The 13179-nt window shown below is 35.9% G+C and overlaps 8 non-coding genes across 8 annotated transcripts; all 8 read left to right on the forward strand.

The window, feature by feature from the left end:
- The first annotated feature begins 1851 nt into the window (after window positions 1–1851).
- Window positions 1852–1944, forward strand: TRNAI-UAU (transfer RNA isoleucine (anticodon UAU)). The gene is given in 2 exon segments: window positions 1852–1889; window positions 1909–1944. It is a non-coding gene; the product is annotated as a tRNA-Ile (tRNA).
- A 2650-nt stretch (window positions 1945–4594) lies between these two features.
- On the forward strand, window positions 4595–4687 carry TRNAI-UAU (transfer RNA isoleucine (anticodon UAU)). The gene is given in 2 exon segments: window positions 4595–4632; window positions 4652–4687. It is a non-coding gene; the product is annotated as a tRNA-Ile (tRNA).
- Window positions 4688–5499: 812 nt separating this feature from the next.
- On the forward strand, window positions 5500–5592 carry TRNAI-UAU (transfer RNA isoleucine (anticodon UAU)). Its single transcript is given in 2 exon segments — window positions 5500–5537; window positions 5557–5592. It is a non-coding gene; the product is annotated as a tRNA-Ile (tRNA).
- A 1707-nt stretch (window positions 5593–7299) lies between these two features.
- Window positions 7300–7392, forward strand: TRNAI-UAU (transfer RNA isoleucine (anticodon UAU)). The gene is given in 2 exon segments: window positions 7300–7337; window positions 7357–7392. It is a non-coding gene; the product is annotated as a tRNA-Ile (tRNA).
- Window positions 7393–8200: 808 nt separating this feature from the next.
- On the forward strand, window positions 8201–8293 carry TRNAI-AAU (transfer RNA isoleucine (anticodon AAU)). The gene is given in 2 exon segments: window positions 8201–8238; window positions 8258–8293. It is a non-coding gene; the product is annotated as a tRNA-Ile (tRNA).
- Window positions 8294–9098: 805 nt separating this feature from the next.
- TRNAI-AAU (transfer RNA isoleucine (anticodon AAU)) lies at window positions 9099–9191 on the forward strand. The gene is given in 2 exon segments: window positions 9099–9136; window positions 9156–9191. It is a non-coding gene; the product is annotated as a tRNA-Ile (tRNA).
- Window positions 9192–10012: 821 nt separating this feature from the next.
- TRNAI-UAU (transfer RNA isoleucine (anticodon UAU)) lies at window positions 10013–10105 on the forward strand. The gene is given in 2 exon segments: window positions 10013–10050; window positions 10070–10105. It is a non-coding gene; the product is annotated as a tRNA-Ile (tRNA).
- Window positions 10106–12714: 2609 nt separating this feature from the next.
- TRNAI-AAU (transfer RNA isoleucine (anticodon AAU)) lies at window positions 12715–12807 on the forward strand. The gene is given in 2 exon segments: window positions 12715–12752; window positions 12772–12807. It is a non-coding gene; the product is annotated as a tRNA-Ile (tRNA).
- Window positions 12808–13179: the final 372 nt, after the last annotated feature.

Raw genomic sequence — 13179 nt, forward strand, 5'->3', positions numbered from 1 at the left:
GATTGTATTGAATAAAATCCACATCTAGCATAACCAATAAATGCTGCAAAGTGCTCCAGTGGCGCAATTGGTAAGTGCGTGGTACTTATAAGACAGTATCTGTTGAGCAACGCCGAGGTTGTGTGTTCAAGCCTCACCTGGCGCAGCTTTGTATACTGTTTTTTTCCTTTTCTTATGTCATTAGTCATTGATTATAAACTGCTACCTTAATATTTAATATGATATTACAAAGGATGGAAGAAAGAAAGAAAAAACACAAACATGATTGTGCATTTAAGTTGTCAGCACACATCTGCTTTGGTTCAAATGCACTGCATATCTTCCTTCAGTCAGCCAACAAAACAGCAATGGAAAAGATTAACATACTGTTGGTAAAGCAGTTGCATCAAATTGATTTTCTGCAATAGAGCATGATAATCCATACTGACAGCTCTGGATAGTACCAGCACATTTCTTGCTGGACTTGGTAATGCAAAGAACACAGTAAACAGCTTCACTTTTCCCTCAAAAATAAATAATTGACTATTAAAAACCTAACAGTCTTAAATAAGAACATCAGTAAGCACCACTGGCATAATGGATAAGTCACTGCCCTCCTGAGCCAGGGGGTCCAAGTCCCATATGGGGTGGAAGTAACTACAGCAAGTGTCTCATCACTAGAGTTAATATTTTATCCTTGCTTTAACTGTAAAACAGTCTTGCAGTGTTTAGCTTGTAAAAAATGACCACAGAAGCTAAAATATGATATTAATTATGATAACATTGTTGTTGTTGTTTTTTAAACCTTTTTTATCATCGTGGACAGCTTATTCAAGTGCCATCTGGCATGCATGTTCCTTTGTTGCTCATCATTCATCACCAAAAATGATTTTCTTTTTCAATTCTTATGACTGTACTGATTATATTGAATAAAATCCACATCTAGCATAACCAACTGATGCTGCAAAGTGCTCCAGTGGCGCTTTGGTCAGCGCGCGGTACTTATAAGACAGTATCTGTTAAGCAATGCCAAGGTTGAGAGTTCAAGCCTCACTTGGAGCATCTTTGTATACTTTTTTTTTCCTTTTCTTATGTCATTAGTCATTGATTATAAACTGCTACCTTAATATTTAATATGATATTACAAAGGATGGAAGAAAGAAAGAAAGCACACAAACATGATTGTGCATTTAAGTTGTCAGCACACATCTGCTTTGGTTCAAATGCACTGCAAATCTTCCTTCAGTTAGCCAACAAAACAGCAATGGAAAAGATTAACATACTGTTGGTAAAGCAGTTGCATCAAATTGATTTTCTGCAATATAGCATGATAATCAATACTGAGAGCTCTGGATAGTACCAGCACATTTCTTGCTAGACTTGGTAATGCAAAGAACACAGTAAACAGCTTCACTTTTAAAAAATAAATAAATAATTGACTATTAAAAACCTAACAGTCTTAAATAAGGACATCAGTAAGCACCACTGGCATAATGGATAAGGCACTGTTCTCCTAAGCCAGTGGTTGTGGGTTTAAGTGCCGTCTGAGTTGGAAGTCATTACAGCAAGTGTCTCATCACTAGAGTTGATATTTTATCCTTGCTTCAACTCTAAAACAGTCTTGCAGTGTTTAGCTTTTAAAAAATGACAACAGAAGCTAAAATATGACATTAATTATGATAACATTGTTGTTGTTGTTTTTTAAACCTTTTCTATCACCGTGGACAGCTTATTCAAGTGCCATCTGGCATGCATGTTCCTTTGTTGCTCATCATTCATCACCAAAAATTATTTTCTTTTTCAATTCTTATGACTGTACTGATTGTATTGAATAAACTCCACATCTAGCATAACCAATTAATGCTGCAAAGTGCTCCAGTGGCGCAATTGGTCAGCGCGCGGTACTTATAAGACAGTATCTGTTGAGCAATGCCGAGGTTGTGAGTTCAAGCCTCACCCGGAGCAGCTTTGTATACTGTTTTTTTTTCCTTTTCTTATGTCATTAGTCATTGATTATAAACTGCTACCTTAATATTTAATATGATATTACAAAGGATGGAAGAAAGAAAGAAAGAAAGAAAGAAAGAAAGAAAAAACACAAACATGATTGTGCATTTAAGTTGTCAGCACACATCTGCTTTGGTTCAAATGCACTGCATATCTTCCTTGAGTCAGCCAACAAAACAGCAATGGAAAAGATTAACATACTGTTGGTAAAGCAGTTGCATCAAATTGATTTTCTGCAATATAGCATTATAATCCATACTGACAGCTCTGGATAGTACCAGCACATTTCCTGCTGGACTTGGTAATGCAAAGAACACAGTAAACAGCTTCACTTTTTTTCAAAAATAAATAATTGACTATTAAAAACCTATCAGTCTTAAATAAGGACATCAGTAAGCACCATGTGCATAATGGATAAGGCACTGTTCTCCTAAGCCAGTGGTTGTGGCTTTAAGTCCCGTCTGAGTTGGAAGTCATTACAGCAAGTGTCTCATCACTAGAGTTGATATTTTATCCTTGCTTCAACTGTAAAACAGTCTTGCAGTGTTTAGCTTGTAAAAAATGACCACAGAAGCTAAAATATGACATTAATTATGATAACATTGTTGTTGTTGTTGTTGTTTTTTAAACCTTTTCTATCACCGTGGACAGCTTATTCAAGTGCCATCTGGCATGCATGTTCCTTTGTTGCTCATCATTCATCACCAAAAATTATTTTCTTTTTCAATTCTTAAGATTGTACTGATTGTATTGAATAAAATCCACATCTAGCATAACCAATCAATGCTGCAAATTGCTCCAGTGGCGCAATTGGTCAGCGCGCAGTACTTATAAGACAGTATCTGTTGAGCAATGCCGAGGTTGTGAGTTCAAGCCTCACCCGGAGCAGCTTTGTATACTGTTTTTTTTTTCCTTTTCTTATGTCATTAGTCATTGATTATAAACTGCTACCTTAATATTTAATATGATATTACAAAGGATGGAAGAAAGAAAGAAAGCACACAAACATGATAGTGCATTTAAGTTGTCAGCACACATCTGCTTTGGTTCAAATGCACTGCATATCTTCCTTCAGTCAGCCAACAATACAGCAATGGAAAAGATTAACATACTGTTGGTAAAGCAGTTGCATCAAATTGATTTTCTGCAATATAGCATGATAATCCATACTGAGAGCTCTGGATAGTACCAGCACATTTCTTGATAGACTTGGTAATGCAAAGAACACAGTAAACAGCTTCACTTTTTTTTCAAAAAATAAATAATTGACTATTAAAAACCTAACATTCTTAAATAAGGACATCAGTAAGCACCACTCGCATAATGGATAAGGCACTGTTCTCCTAAGCCAGTGGTTGTGGGTTTAAGTCCCGTCTGAGTTGGAAGTCATTACAGCAAGTGTCTCATCACTAGAGTTGATATTTTATCCTTGCTTCAACTGTAAAACAGTCTTGCAGTGTTTAGCTTGTAAAAATTGACCACAGAAGCTAAAATATGGCATTAATTATGATAACATTGTTGTTGTTGTTTTTTAAACCTTTTCTATCACCATGGACAGCTTATTCAAGTGCCATCTGGCATGCATGTTCCTTTGTTGCTCATCATTCATCACCAAAAATGATTTTCTTTTTAATTCTTATGACTGTACTGATTGTATTGAATAAAATCCACATCTAGCATAATCAATCAATGCTGCAAAGTGCTCCAGTGGCGCAATTGGTAAGTGCGTGGTACTTATAAGACAGTATCTGTTGAGCAATGCTGAGGTTGTGTGTTCAAGCCTCACCTGGAGCAGCTTTGTATACTGTTTTTTTTCCTTTTCTTATGTCATTAGTCATTGATTATAAACTGCTACCTTAATATTTAATATGATATTACAAAGGATGGAAGAAAGAAAGAAAGAAAAAACACAAACATGATTGTGCATTTAAGTTGTCAGCACACATCTGCTTTGGTTCAAATGCACTGCATATCTTCCTTCAGTCAGCCAACAAAACAGCAATGGAAAAGATTAACATACTGTTGGTAAAGCAGTTGCATCAAATTGATTTTCTGCAATATAGCATGATAATCCATACTGACAGCTCTGGATAGTACCAGCACATTTCTTGCTGGACTTGGTAATGCAAAGAACACAGTAAACAGATTCACTTTTTTTCAAAAATAAATAATTGACTATTAAAAACCTATCAGTCTTAAATAAGGACATCAGTAAGCACCATGTGCATAATGGATAAGGCACTGTTCTCCTAAGCCAGTGGTTGTGGGTTTAAGTCCCGTCTGAGTTGGAAGTCATTACAGCAAGTGTCTCATCACTAGAGTTGATATTTTATCTTTGCTTCAACTGTAAAACAGTCTTGCAGTGTTTAGCTTGTAAAAAATGACCACAGAAGCTAAAATATGACATTAATTATGATAACATTGTTGTTGTTGTTTTTTAAACCTTTTCTATCACCGTGGACAGCTTATTCAAGTGCCATCTAGCATGCATGTTCCTTTGTTGCTCATCATTCATCACCAAAAATGATTTTCTTTTTCAATTCTTATGATTGTACTGATTGTATTGAATAAAATCCACATCTAGCATAACCAATTAATGCTGCAAATTGCTCCAGTGGCGCAATTGGTCAGCGCGCAGTACTTATAAGACAGTTTCTGTTGAGCAATGCTGAGGTTGTGAGTTCAAACCTCACCTGGAGCATCTTTGTATACTGTTTTTTTTACTTTTCTTATGTCATTAGTCATTGATTATAAACTGCTACCTTAATTTTTAATATGATATTACAAAGGATGGAAGAAAGAAAGAAAGCACACAAACATGATTGTGCATTTAAGTTGTCAGCACACATATGCTTTGGTTCAAATGCACTGCATATCTTCCTTCAGTCAGCCAACAAAACAGCAATGGAAAAGATTAACATACTGTTGGTAAAGCAGTTACATCAAATTGATTTTCTGCAATATAGCATGATAATCCATACTGAGAGCTCTGGATAGTACCAGCAAATTTCTTGCTAGACTTGGTAATGCAAAGAACACAGTAAACAGCTTCACTTTTTTTTCAAAAAATAAATAATTGACTATTAAAAACCTAACATTCTTAAATAAGGACATCAGTAAGCACCACTGGCATAATGGATAAGGCACTGTTCTCCTTAGCCAGTGGTTGTGGGTTTAAGTCCCGTCTGAGTTGGAAGTCATTACAGCAAGTGTCTCATCACTAGAGTTGATATTTTATCCTTGCTTCAACTGTAAAACAGTCTTGCAGTGTTTAGCTTGTAAAAAATGACCACAGAAGCTAAAATATGACATTAATTATGATAACATTGTTGTTGTTGTTTTTTAAACCTTTTCTATCACCGTGGACAGCTTATTCAAGTGCCATCTGACATGCATGTTCCTTTGTTGCTCATCATTCATCACCAAAAATGATTTTCTTTTTCAATTCTTATGACTGTACTGATTGTATTGAAAAAAATCCACATCTAGCATAACCAATTAATGCTGCAAAGTGCTCCAGTGGCGCAATTGGTCAGCGCGCAGTACTTATAAGACAGTATATGTTGAGCAATGCCGAGGTTGTGAGTTCAAGCCTCACCTGGAGCATCTTTGTATACTGTTTTTTTTTCCTTTTCTTGTGTCATTAGTCATTGATTATAAACTGCTACCTTAATATTTAATATGATATTACAAAGGATGGAAGAAAGAAAGAAAAACACAAACATGATTGTGCATTTAAGTTGTCAGCACACATCTGCTTTGGTTCAAATGCACTGCATATCTACCTTTAGTCAGCCAACAAAACAGCAATGGAAAAGATTAACATACTGTTGGTAAAGCAGTTGCATCAAATTGATTTTCTGCAATATAGCATGATAATCCATACTGACAGCTCTGGATAGTACCAGCACATTTCTTGCTGGACTTGGTAATGTAAAGAATACAGTAAACAGCTTCACTTTTTTTCAAAAATAAATAATTGACTATTAAATACCTATCAGTCTTAAATAAGGACATCAGTAAGCACCACTGGCATAATGGATAAGTCACTGCCCTCCTAAGCCAGGGGTTCCAAGTCCCATATGGGGTGGAAGTCATTACAGCAAGTGTCTCATCACTAGAGTTGATATTTTATCCTTGCTTCAACTGTAAAACAGTCTTGCAGTGTTTAGCTTGTAAAAAATGACCACAGAAGCTAAAATATGACATTAATTATGATAACATTGTTGTTGTTGTTGTTGTTTAAACCTTTTCTATCACCGTGGACAGCTTATTCAAGTGCCATCTGGCATGCATGTTCCTTTGTTGCTCATCATTCATCACCAAAAATGATTTTCTTTTTCAATTCTTATGACTGTACTGATTGTATTGAATAAAATCCACATCTAGCATAACCAATTAATGCTGAAAAGTGCTCCAGTGGCGCAATTGGTCAGCGCACAGTACTTTTAAGACAGTATCTGTTGAGCAATGCCGAGGTTGTGAGTTCAAGCCTCACCTCGAGCATCTTTGTATACTTTTTGTTTCCTTTTCTTATGTCATTAGTCATTGATTATAAATTGCTACCTTAATATTTAATATGATATTACAAAGGATGGAAGAAAGAAAGAAAAAACACAACCATGATTGTGCATTTAAGTTGTCAGCACACATCTGCTTTGGTTCAAATGCACTGCATATCTTCCTTCAGTCAGCCAACAAAACAGCAATGGAAAAGATTAACATACTGTTGGTAAAGCAGTTACATCAAATTGATTTTCTGCAATATAGCATGATAATCCATACTGACAGCTCTGGATAGTACCAGCACATTTCTTGCTGGACTTGGTAATGCAAAGAACACAGTAAACAGCTTCACTTTTTTTCAAAAATAAACAATTGACTATTAAAAACCTATCAGTCTTAAATAAGGACATCAGTAAGCACCACTGGCATAATGGATAAGGCACTGTTCTCCTAAGCCAGGGGTTCCAAGTCCCATATGGGGTGGAAGTCATTACAGCAAGTGTCTCATCACTAGAGTTGATATTTTATCCTTGCTTCAACTGTAAAACAGTCTTGCAGGGTTTAGCTTGTAAAAAAGTGACCACAGAAGCTAAAATATGACATTAATTATGATAACATTGTTGTTGTTGTTGTTTTTTAAACCTTTTCTATCACCGTGGACAGCTTATTCAAGTGCCATCTGGCATGCATGTTCCTTTGTTGCTCATCATTCATCACCAAAAATGATTTTCTTTTTCAATTCTTATGACTGTACTGATTGTATTGAATAAAATCCACATCTAGCATAACCAAATAATGCTGCAAAGTGCTCCAGTGGCGCAATTGGTCAGCGCGCAGTACTTATAAGACAGTATCTGTTGAGCAATGCCGAGGTTGTGAGTTCAAGCCTCACCTGGAGCATCTTTGTACACTGTTTTTTTTCCTTTTCTTATGTCATTAGTCATTGATTATAAACTGCTACCTTAATATTTAATATGATATTACAAAGGATGGAAGAAAGAAAGAAAAAACTCAAACATGATTGTGCATTTAAGTTGTCAGCACACATCTGCTTTGGTTCAAATGCACTGCATATCTTCCTTCAGTCAGCCAACAAAACAGCAATGGAAAAGATTAACATACTGTTGGTAAAGCAGTTGCATCAAATTGATTTTCTGCAATATAGCATGATAATCCATACTGACAGCTCTGGATAGTACCAGCACATTTCTTGCTGGACTTGGTAATGCAAAGAACACAGTAAACAGCTTCACTTTTTCCTCAAAAATAAATAATTGACTATTAAAAACCTAACAGTCTTAAATAAGAACATCAGTAAGCACCACTGGCATAATGGATAAGTCACTGCCCTCCTAAGCCAGGGGTTCCAAGTCCCATATGGGGTGGAAGTCATTACAGCAAGTGTCTCATCACTAGAGTTGATATTTTATCCTTGCTTCAACTGTAAAACAGTCTTGCAGGGTTTAGCTTGTAAAAAATGACCACAGAAGCTAAAATATGACATTAATTATGATAACATTGTTGTTGTTGTTGTTTTTTAAACCTTTTCTATCACCGTGGACAGCTTATTCAAGTGCCATCTGGCATGCATGTTCCTTTGTTGCTCATCATTCATCACCAAACATGATTTTCTTTTTCAATTCTTATTACTGTACTGATTGTATTGAATAAAATCCACATCTAGCATAACCAATTAATGCTGCAAAGTGCTCCAGTGGCGCAATTGGTCAGCGTGCAGTACTAATAAGACAGTGTTTGTTGAGCAATGCCGAGGTTGTGAGTTCAAGCCTCACCTGGAGCATCTTTGTATACTGTTTTTTTTTCCTTTTCTTATGTCATTAGTCATTGATTATAAACAGCTACCTTAATATTTAATATGATATTACAAAGGATGGAAGAAAGAAAGAAAAAACACAAACATGATTGTGCATTTAAGTTGTCAGCACACATCTGCTTTGGTTCAAATGCACTGCATATCTTCCTTCAGTCAGCCAACAAAACAGCAATGGAAAAGATTAACATACTGTTGGTAAAGCAGTTGCATCAAATTGATTTTCTGCAATATAGCATGATAATCCATACTGACAGCTCTGGATAGTACCAGCACATTTCTTGCTGGACTTGGTAATGCAAAGAACACGGTAAACAGCTTCACTTTTTTTCAAAAATAAATAATTGACTATTAAAAACCTATCAGTCTTAAATAAAGACATCAGTAAGCACCACTGGCATAATGGATAAGTCACTGCCCTCCTAAGCCAGGGGTTCCAAGTCCCATATGGGGTGGAAGTCATTACAGCAAGTGTCTCATCACTAGAGTTGATATTTTATCCTGGCTTCAACTGTAAAACAGTCTTGCAGGGTTTAGCTTGTAAAAAATGACCACAGAAGCTAAAATATGACATTAATTATGATAACATTGTTGTTGTTGTTTTTTAAACCTTTTCTATCACCGTGGACAGCTTATTCAAGTGCCATCTGGCATGCATGTTCCTTTGTTGCTCATCATTCATCACCAAAAATGATTTTCTTTTTCAATTCTTATTACTGTACTGATTGTATTGAATAAAATCCACATCTAGCATAACCAATTAATGCTGCAAAGTGCTCCAGTGGCGCAATTGGTCAGCGTGCAGTACTAATAAGACAGTATCTGTTGAGCAATGCCGAGGTTGTGAGTTCAAGCCTCACCTGGAGCATCTTTGTATACTGTTTTTTTTTTCCTTTTCTTATGTCATTAGTCATTGATTATAAACTGCTACCTTAATATTTAATATGATATTACAAAGGATGGAAGAAAGAAAGAAAAAACACAAACATGATTGTGCATTTAAGTTGTCAGCACACATCTGCTTTGGTTCAAATGCACTGCATATCTTCCTTCAGTCAGCCAACAAAACAGCAATGGAAAAGATTAACATACTGTTGGTAAAGCAGTTGCATCAAATTGATTTTCTGCAATATAGCATGATAATCCATACTGACTGCTCTGGATAGTACCAGCACATTTCTTGCTGGACTTGGTAATGCAAAGAACACGGTAAACAGCTTCACTTTTTTTCAAAAATAAATAATTGACTATTAAAAACCTATCAGTCTTAAACAAAGACATCAGTAAGCACCACTGGCATAATGGATAAGGCACTGTTCTCCTAAGCCAGTGGTTGTGGGTTTAAGTCCCGTCTGAGTTGGAAGTCATTACAGCAAGTGTCTCATCACTAGAGTTGATATTTTATCCTTGCTTTAACTGTAAAACAGTCTTGCAGTGTTTAGCTTGTAAAAAATGACCACAGAAGCTAAAATATGACATTAATTATGATAACATTGTTGTTGTTGTTGTTGTTGTTTTTTAAACCTTTTCTATCACCGTGGACAGCTTATTCAAGTGCCATCTGGCATGCATGTTCCTTTGTTGCTCATCATTCATCACCAAAAATGATTTTCTTTTTCAATTCTTATGACTGTACTGATTGTATTGAATAAAATCCACATCTAGCATAACCAATTAATGCTGCAAAGTGCTCCAGTGGCGCAATTGGTCAGCGCGCAGTACTTATAAGACAGTATCTGTTGAGCAATGCCGAGGCTGTGAGTTCAAGCCTCACCTGGAGCATCTTTGTACACTGTTTTTTTTCCTTTTCTTATGTCATTAGTCATTGATTATAAACTGCTACCTTAATATTTAATATGATATTACAAAGGATGGAAGAAAGAAAGAAAAAACTCAAACATGATTGTGCATTTAAGTTGTCAGCACACATCTGCTTTGGTTCAAATGCACTGCATATCTTCCTTCAGTCAGCCAACAAAACAGCAATGGAAAAGATTAACATACTGTTGGTAAAGCAGTTGCATCAAATTGATTTTCTGCAATATAGCATGATAATCCATACTGACAGCTCTGGATAGTACCAGCACATTTCTTGCTGGACTTGGTAATGCAAAGAACACAGTAAACAGCTTCACTTTTTCCTCAAAAATAAATAATTGACTATTAAAAACCTAACAGTCTTAAATAAGAACATCAGTAAGCACCACTGGCATAATGGATAAGTCACTGCCCTCCTAAGCCAGGGGTTCCAAGTCCCATATGGGGTGGAAGTCATTACAGCAAGTGTCTCATCACTAGAGTTGATATTTTATCCTTGCTTCAACTGTAAAACAGTCTTGCAGTGTTTAGCTTGTAAAAAATGACCACAGAAGCTAAAATATGACATTAATTATGATAACATCGTTGTTGTTGTTGTTTTTTAAACCTTTTCTATCACCGTGGACAGCTTATTCAAGTGCCATCTGGCATGCATGTTCCTTTGTTGCTCATCATTCATCACCAAAAATGATTTTCTTTTTCAATTCTTATGACTGTACTGATTGTATTGAAAAAAATCCACATCTAGCATAACCAATTAATGCTGCAAAGTGCTCCAGTGGCGCAATTGGTCAGCGCGCTATACTTATAAGACAGTATATGTTGAGCAATGCCGAAGTTGTGAGTTCAAGCCTCACCTGGAGCATCTTTGTATACTGTTTTTTTTCCTTTTCTTATGTCATTAGTCATTGATTATAAACTGCTACCTTAATATTTAATATGATATTACAAAGGATGGAAGAAAGAAAGAAAAACACAAACATGATTGTGCATTTAAGTTGTCAGCACACATCTGCTTTGGTTCAAATGCACTGCATATCTACCTTTAGTCAGCCAACAAAACAGCAATGGAAAAGATTAACATACTGTTGGTAAAGCAGTTGCATCAAATTGATTTTCTGCAATATAGCATGATAATCCATACTGACAGCTCTGGATAGTACCAGCACATTTCTTGCTGGACTTGGTAATGTAAAGAATACAGTAAACAGCTTCACTTTTTTTCAAAAATAAATAATTGACTATTAAATACCTATCAGTCTTAAATAAGGACATCAGTAAGCACCACTGGCATAATGGATAAGTCACTGCCCTCCTAAGCCAGGGGTTCCAAGTCCCATATGGGGTGGAAGTCATTACAGCAAGTGTCTCATCACTAGAGTTGATATTTTATCCTTGCTTCAACTGTAAAACAGTCTTGCAGTGTTTAGCTTGTAAAAAATGACCACAGAAGCTAAAATATGACATTAATTATGATAACATTGTTGTTGTTGTTGTTGTTGTTGTTTAAACCTTTTCTATCACCGTGGACAGCTTATTCAAGTGCCATCTGGCATGCATGTTCCTTTGTTGCTCATCATTCATCACCAAAAATGATTTTCTTTTTCAATTCTTATGACTGTACTGATTGTATTGAATAAAATCCACATCTAGCATAACCAATTAATGCTGAAAAGTGCTCCAGTGGCGCAATTGGTCAGCGCACAGTACTTTTAAGACAGTATCTGTTGAGCAATGCCGAGGTCGTGAGTTCAAGCCTCACCTGGAGCATCTTTGTATACTTTTTGTTTCCTTTTCTTATGTCATTAGTCATTGATTATAAATTGCTACCTTAATATTTAATATGATATTACAAAGGATAGAAGAAAGAAAGAAAAAACACAACCATGATTGTGCATTTAAGTTGTCAGCACACATCTGCTTTGGTTCAAATGCACTGCATATCTTCCTTCAGTCAGCCAACAAAACAGCAATGGAAAAGATTAACATACTGTTGGTAAAGCAGTTACATCAAATTGATTTTCTGCAATATAGCATGATAATCCATACTGACAGCTCTGGATAGTACCAGCACATTTCTTGCTGGACTTGGTAATGCAAAGAACACAGTAAACAGCTTCACTTTTTTTCAAAAATAAACAATTGACTATTAAAAACCTATCAGTCTTAAATAAGGACATCAGTAAGCACCACTGGCATAATGGATAAGGCACTGTTCTCCTAAGCAAGGGGTTCCAAGTCCCATATGGGGTCGAAGTCATTACAGCAAGTGTCTCATCACTAGAGTTGATATTTTATCCTTGCTTCAACTGTAAAACAGTCTTGCAGGGTTTAGCTTGTAAAAAATGACCACACAAGCTAAAATATGACATTAATTATGATAACATTGTTGTTGTTGTTTTTTAAACCTTTTCTATCACCGTGGACAGCTTATTCAAGTGCCATCTGGCATGCATGTTCCTTTGTTGCTCATCATTCATCACCAAAAATGATTTTCTTTTTCAATTCTTATGACTGTACTGATTGTATTGAATAAAATCCACATCTAGCATAACCAATCAATGCTGCAAAGTGCTCCAGTGGCGCAATTGGTCAGCGCGCAGTACTAATAAGACAATATCTGTTGAGCAATGCTGAGGTTGTGAGTTCAAGCCTCACCTGGAGCATCTTTGTATACTGTTTTTTTTTCCTTTTCTTATGTCATTAGTCATTGATTATAAACTGCTACCTTAATATTTAATATGATATTACAAAGGATGGAAGAAAGAAAGAAAAAACACAAACATGATTGTGCATTTAAGTTGTCAGCACACATCTGCTTTGGTTCAAATGCACTGCATATCTTCCTTCAGTCAGCTAACGAAACAGCAATGGAAAAGATTAACATACTGTTGGTAAAGCAGTTGCATCAAATTGATTTTCTGCAATATAGCATGATAATCCATACTGACAGCTCTGGATAGTACCAGCACATTTCATGCTGGACTTGGTAATGCAAAGAACACAGTAAACAGCTTCACTTTTTTTCAAAAATAAAT

This window comes from Pseudophryne corroboree, unplaced genomic scaffold (assembly GCF_028390025.1).
Source record: "Pseudophryne corroboree isolate aPseCor3 unplaced genomic scaffold, aPseCor3.hap2 scaffold_1126, whole genome shotgun sequence".
NCBI lineage: Eukaryota > Metazoa > Chordata > Amphibia > Anura > Myobatrachidae > Pseudophryne > Pseudophryne corroboree.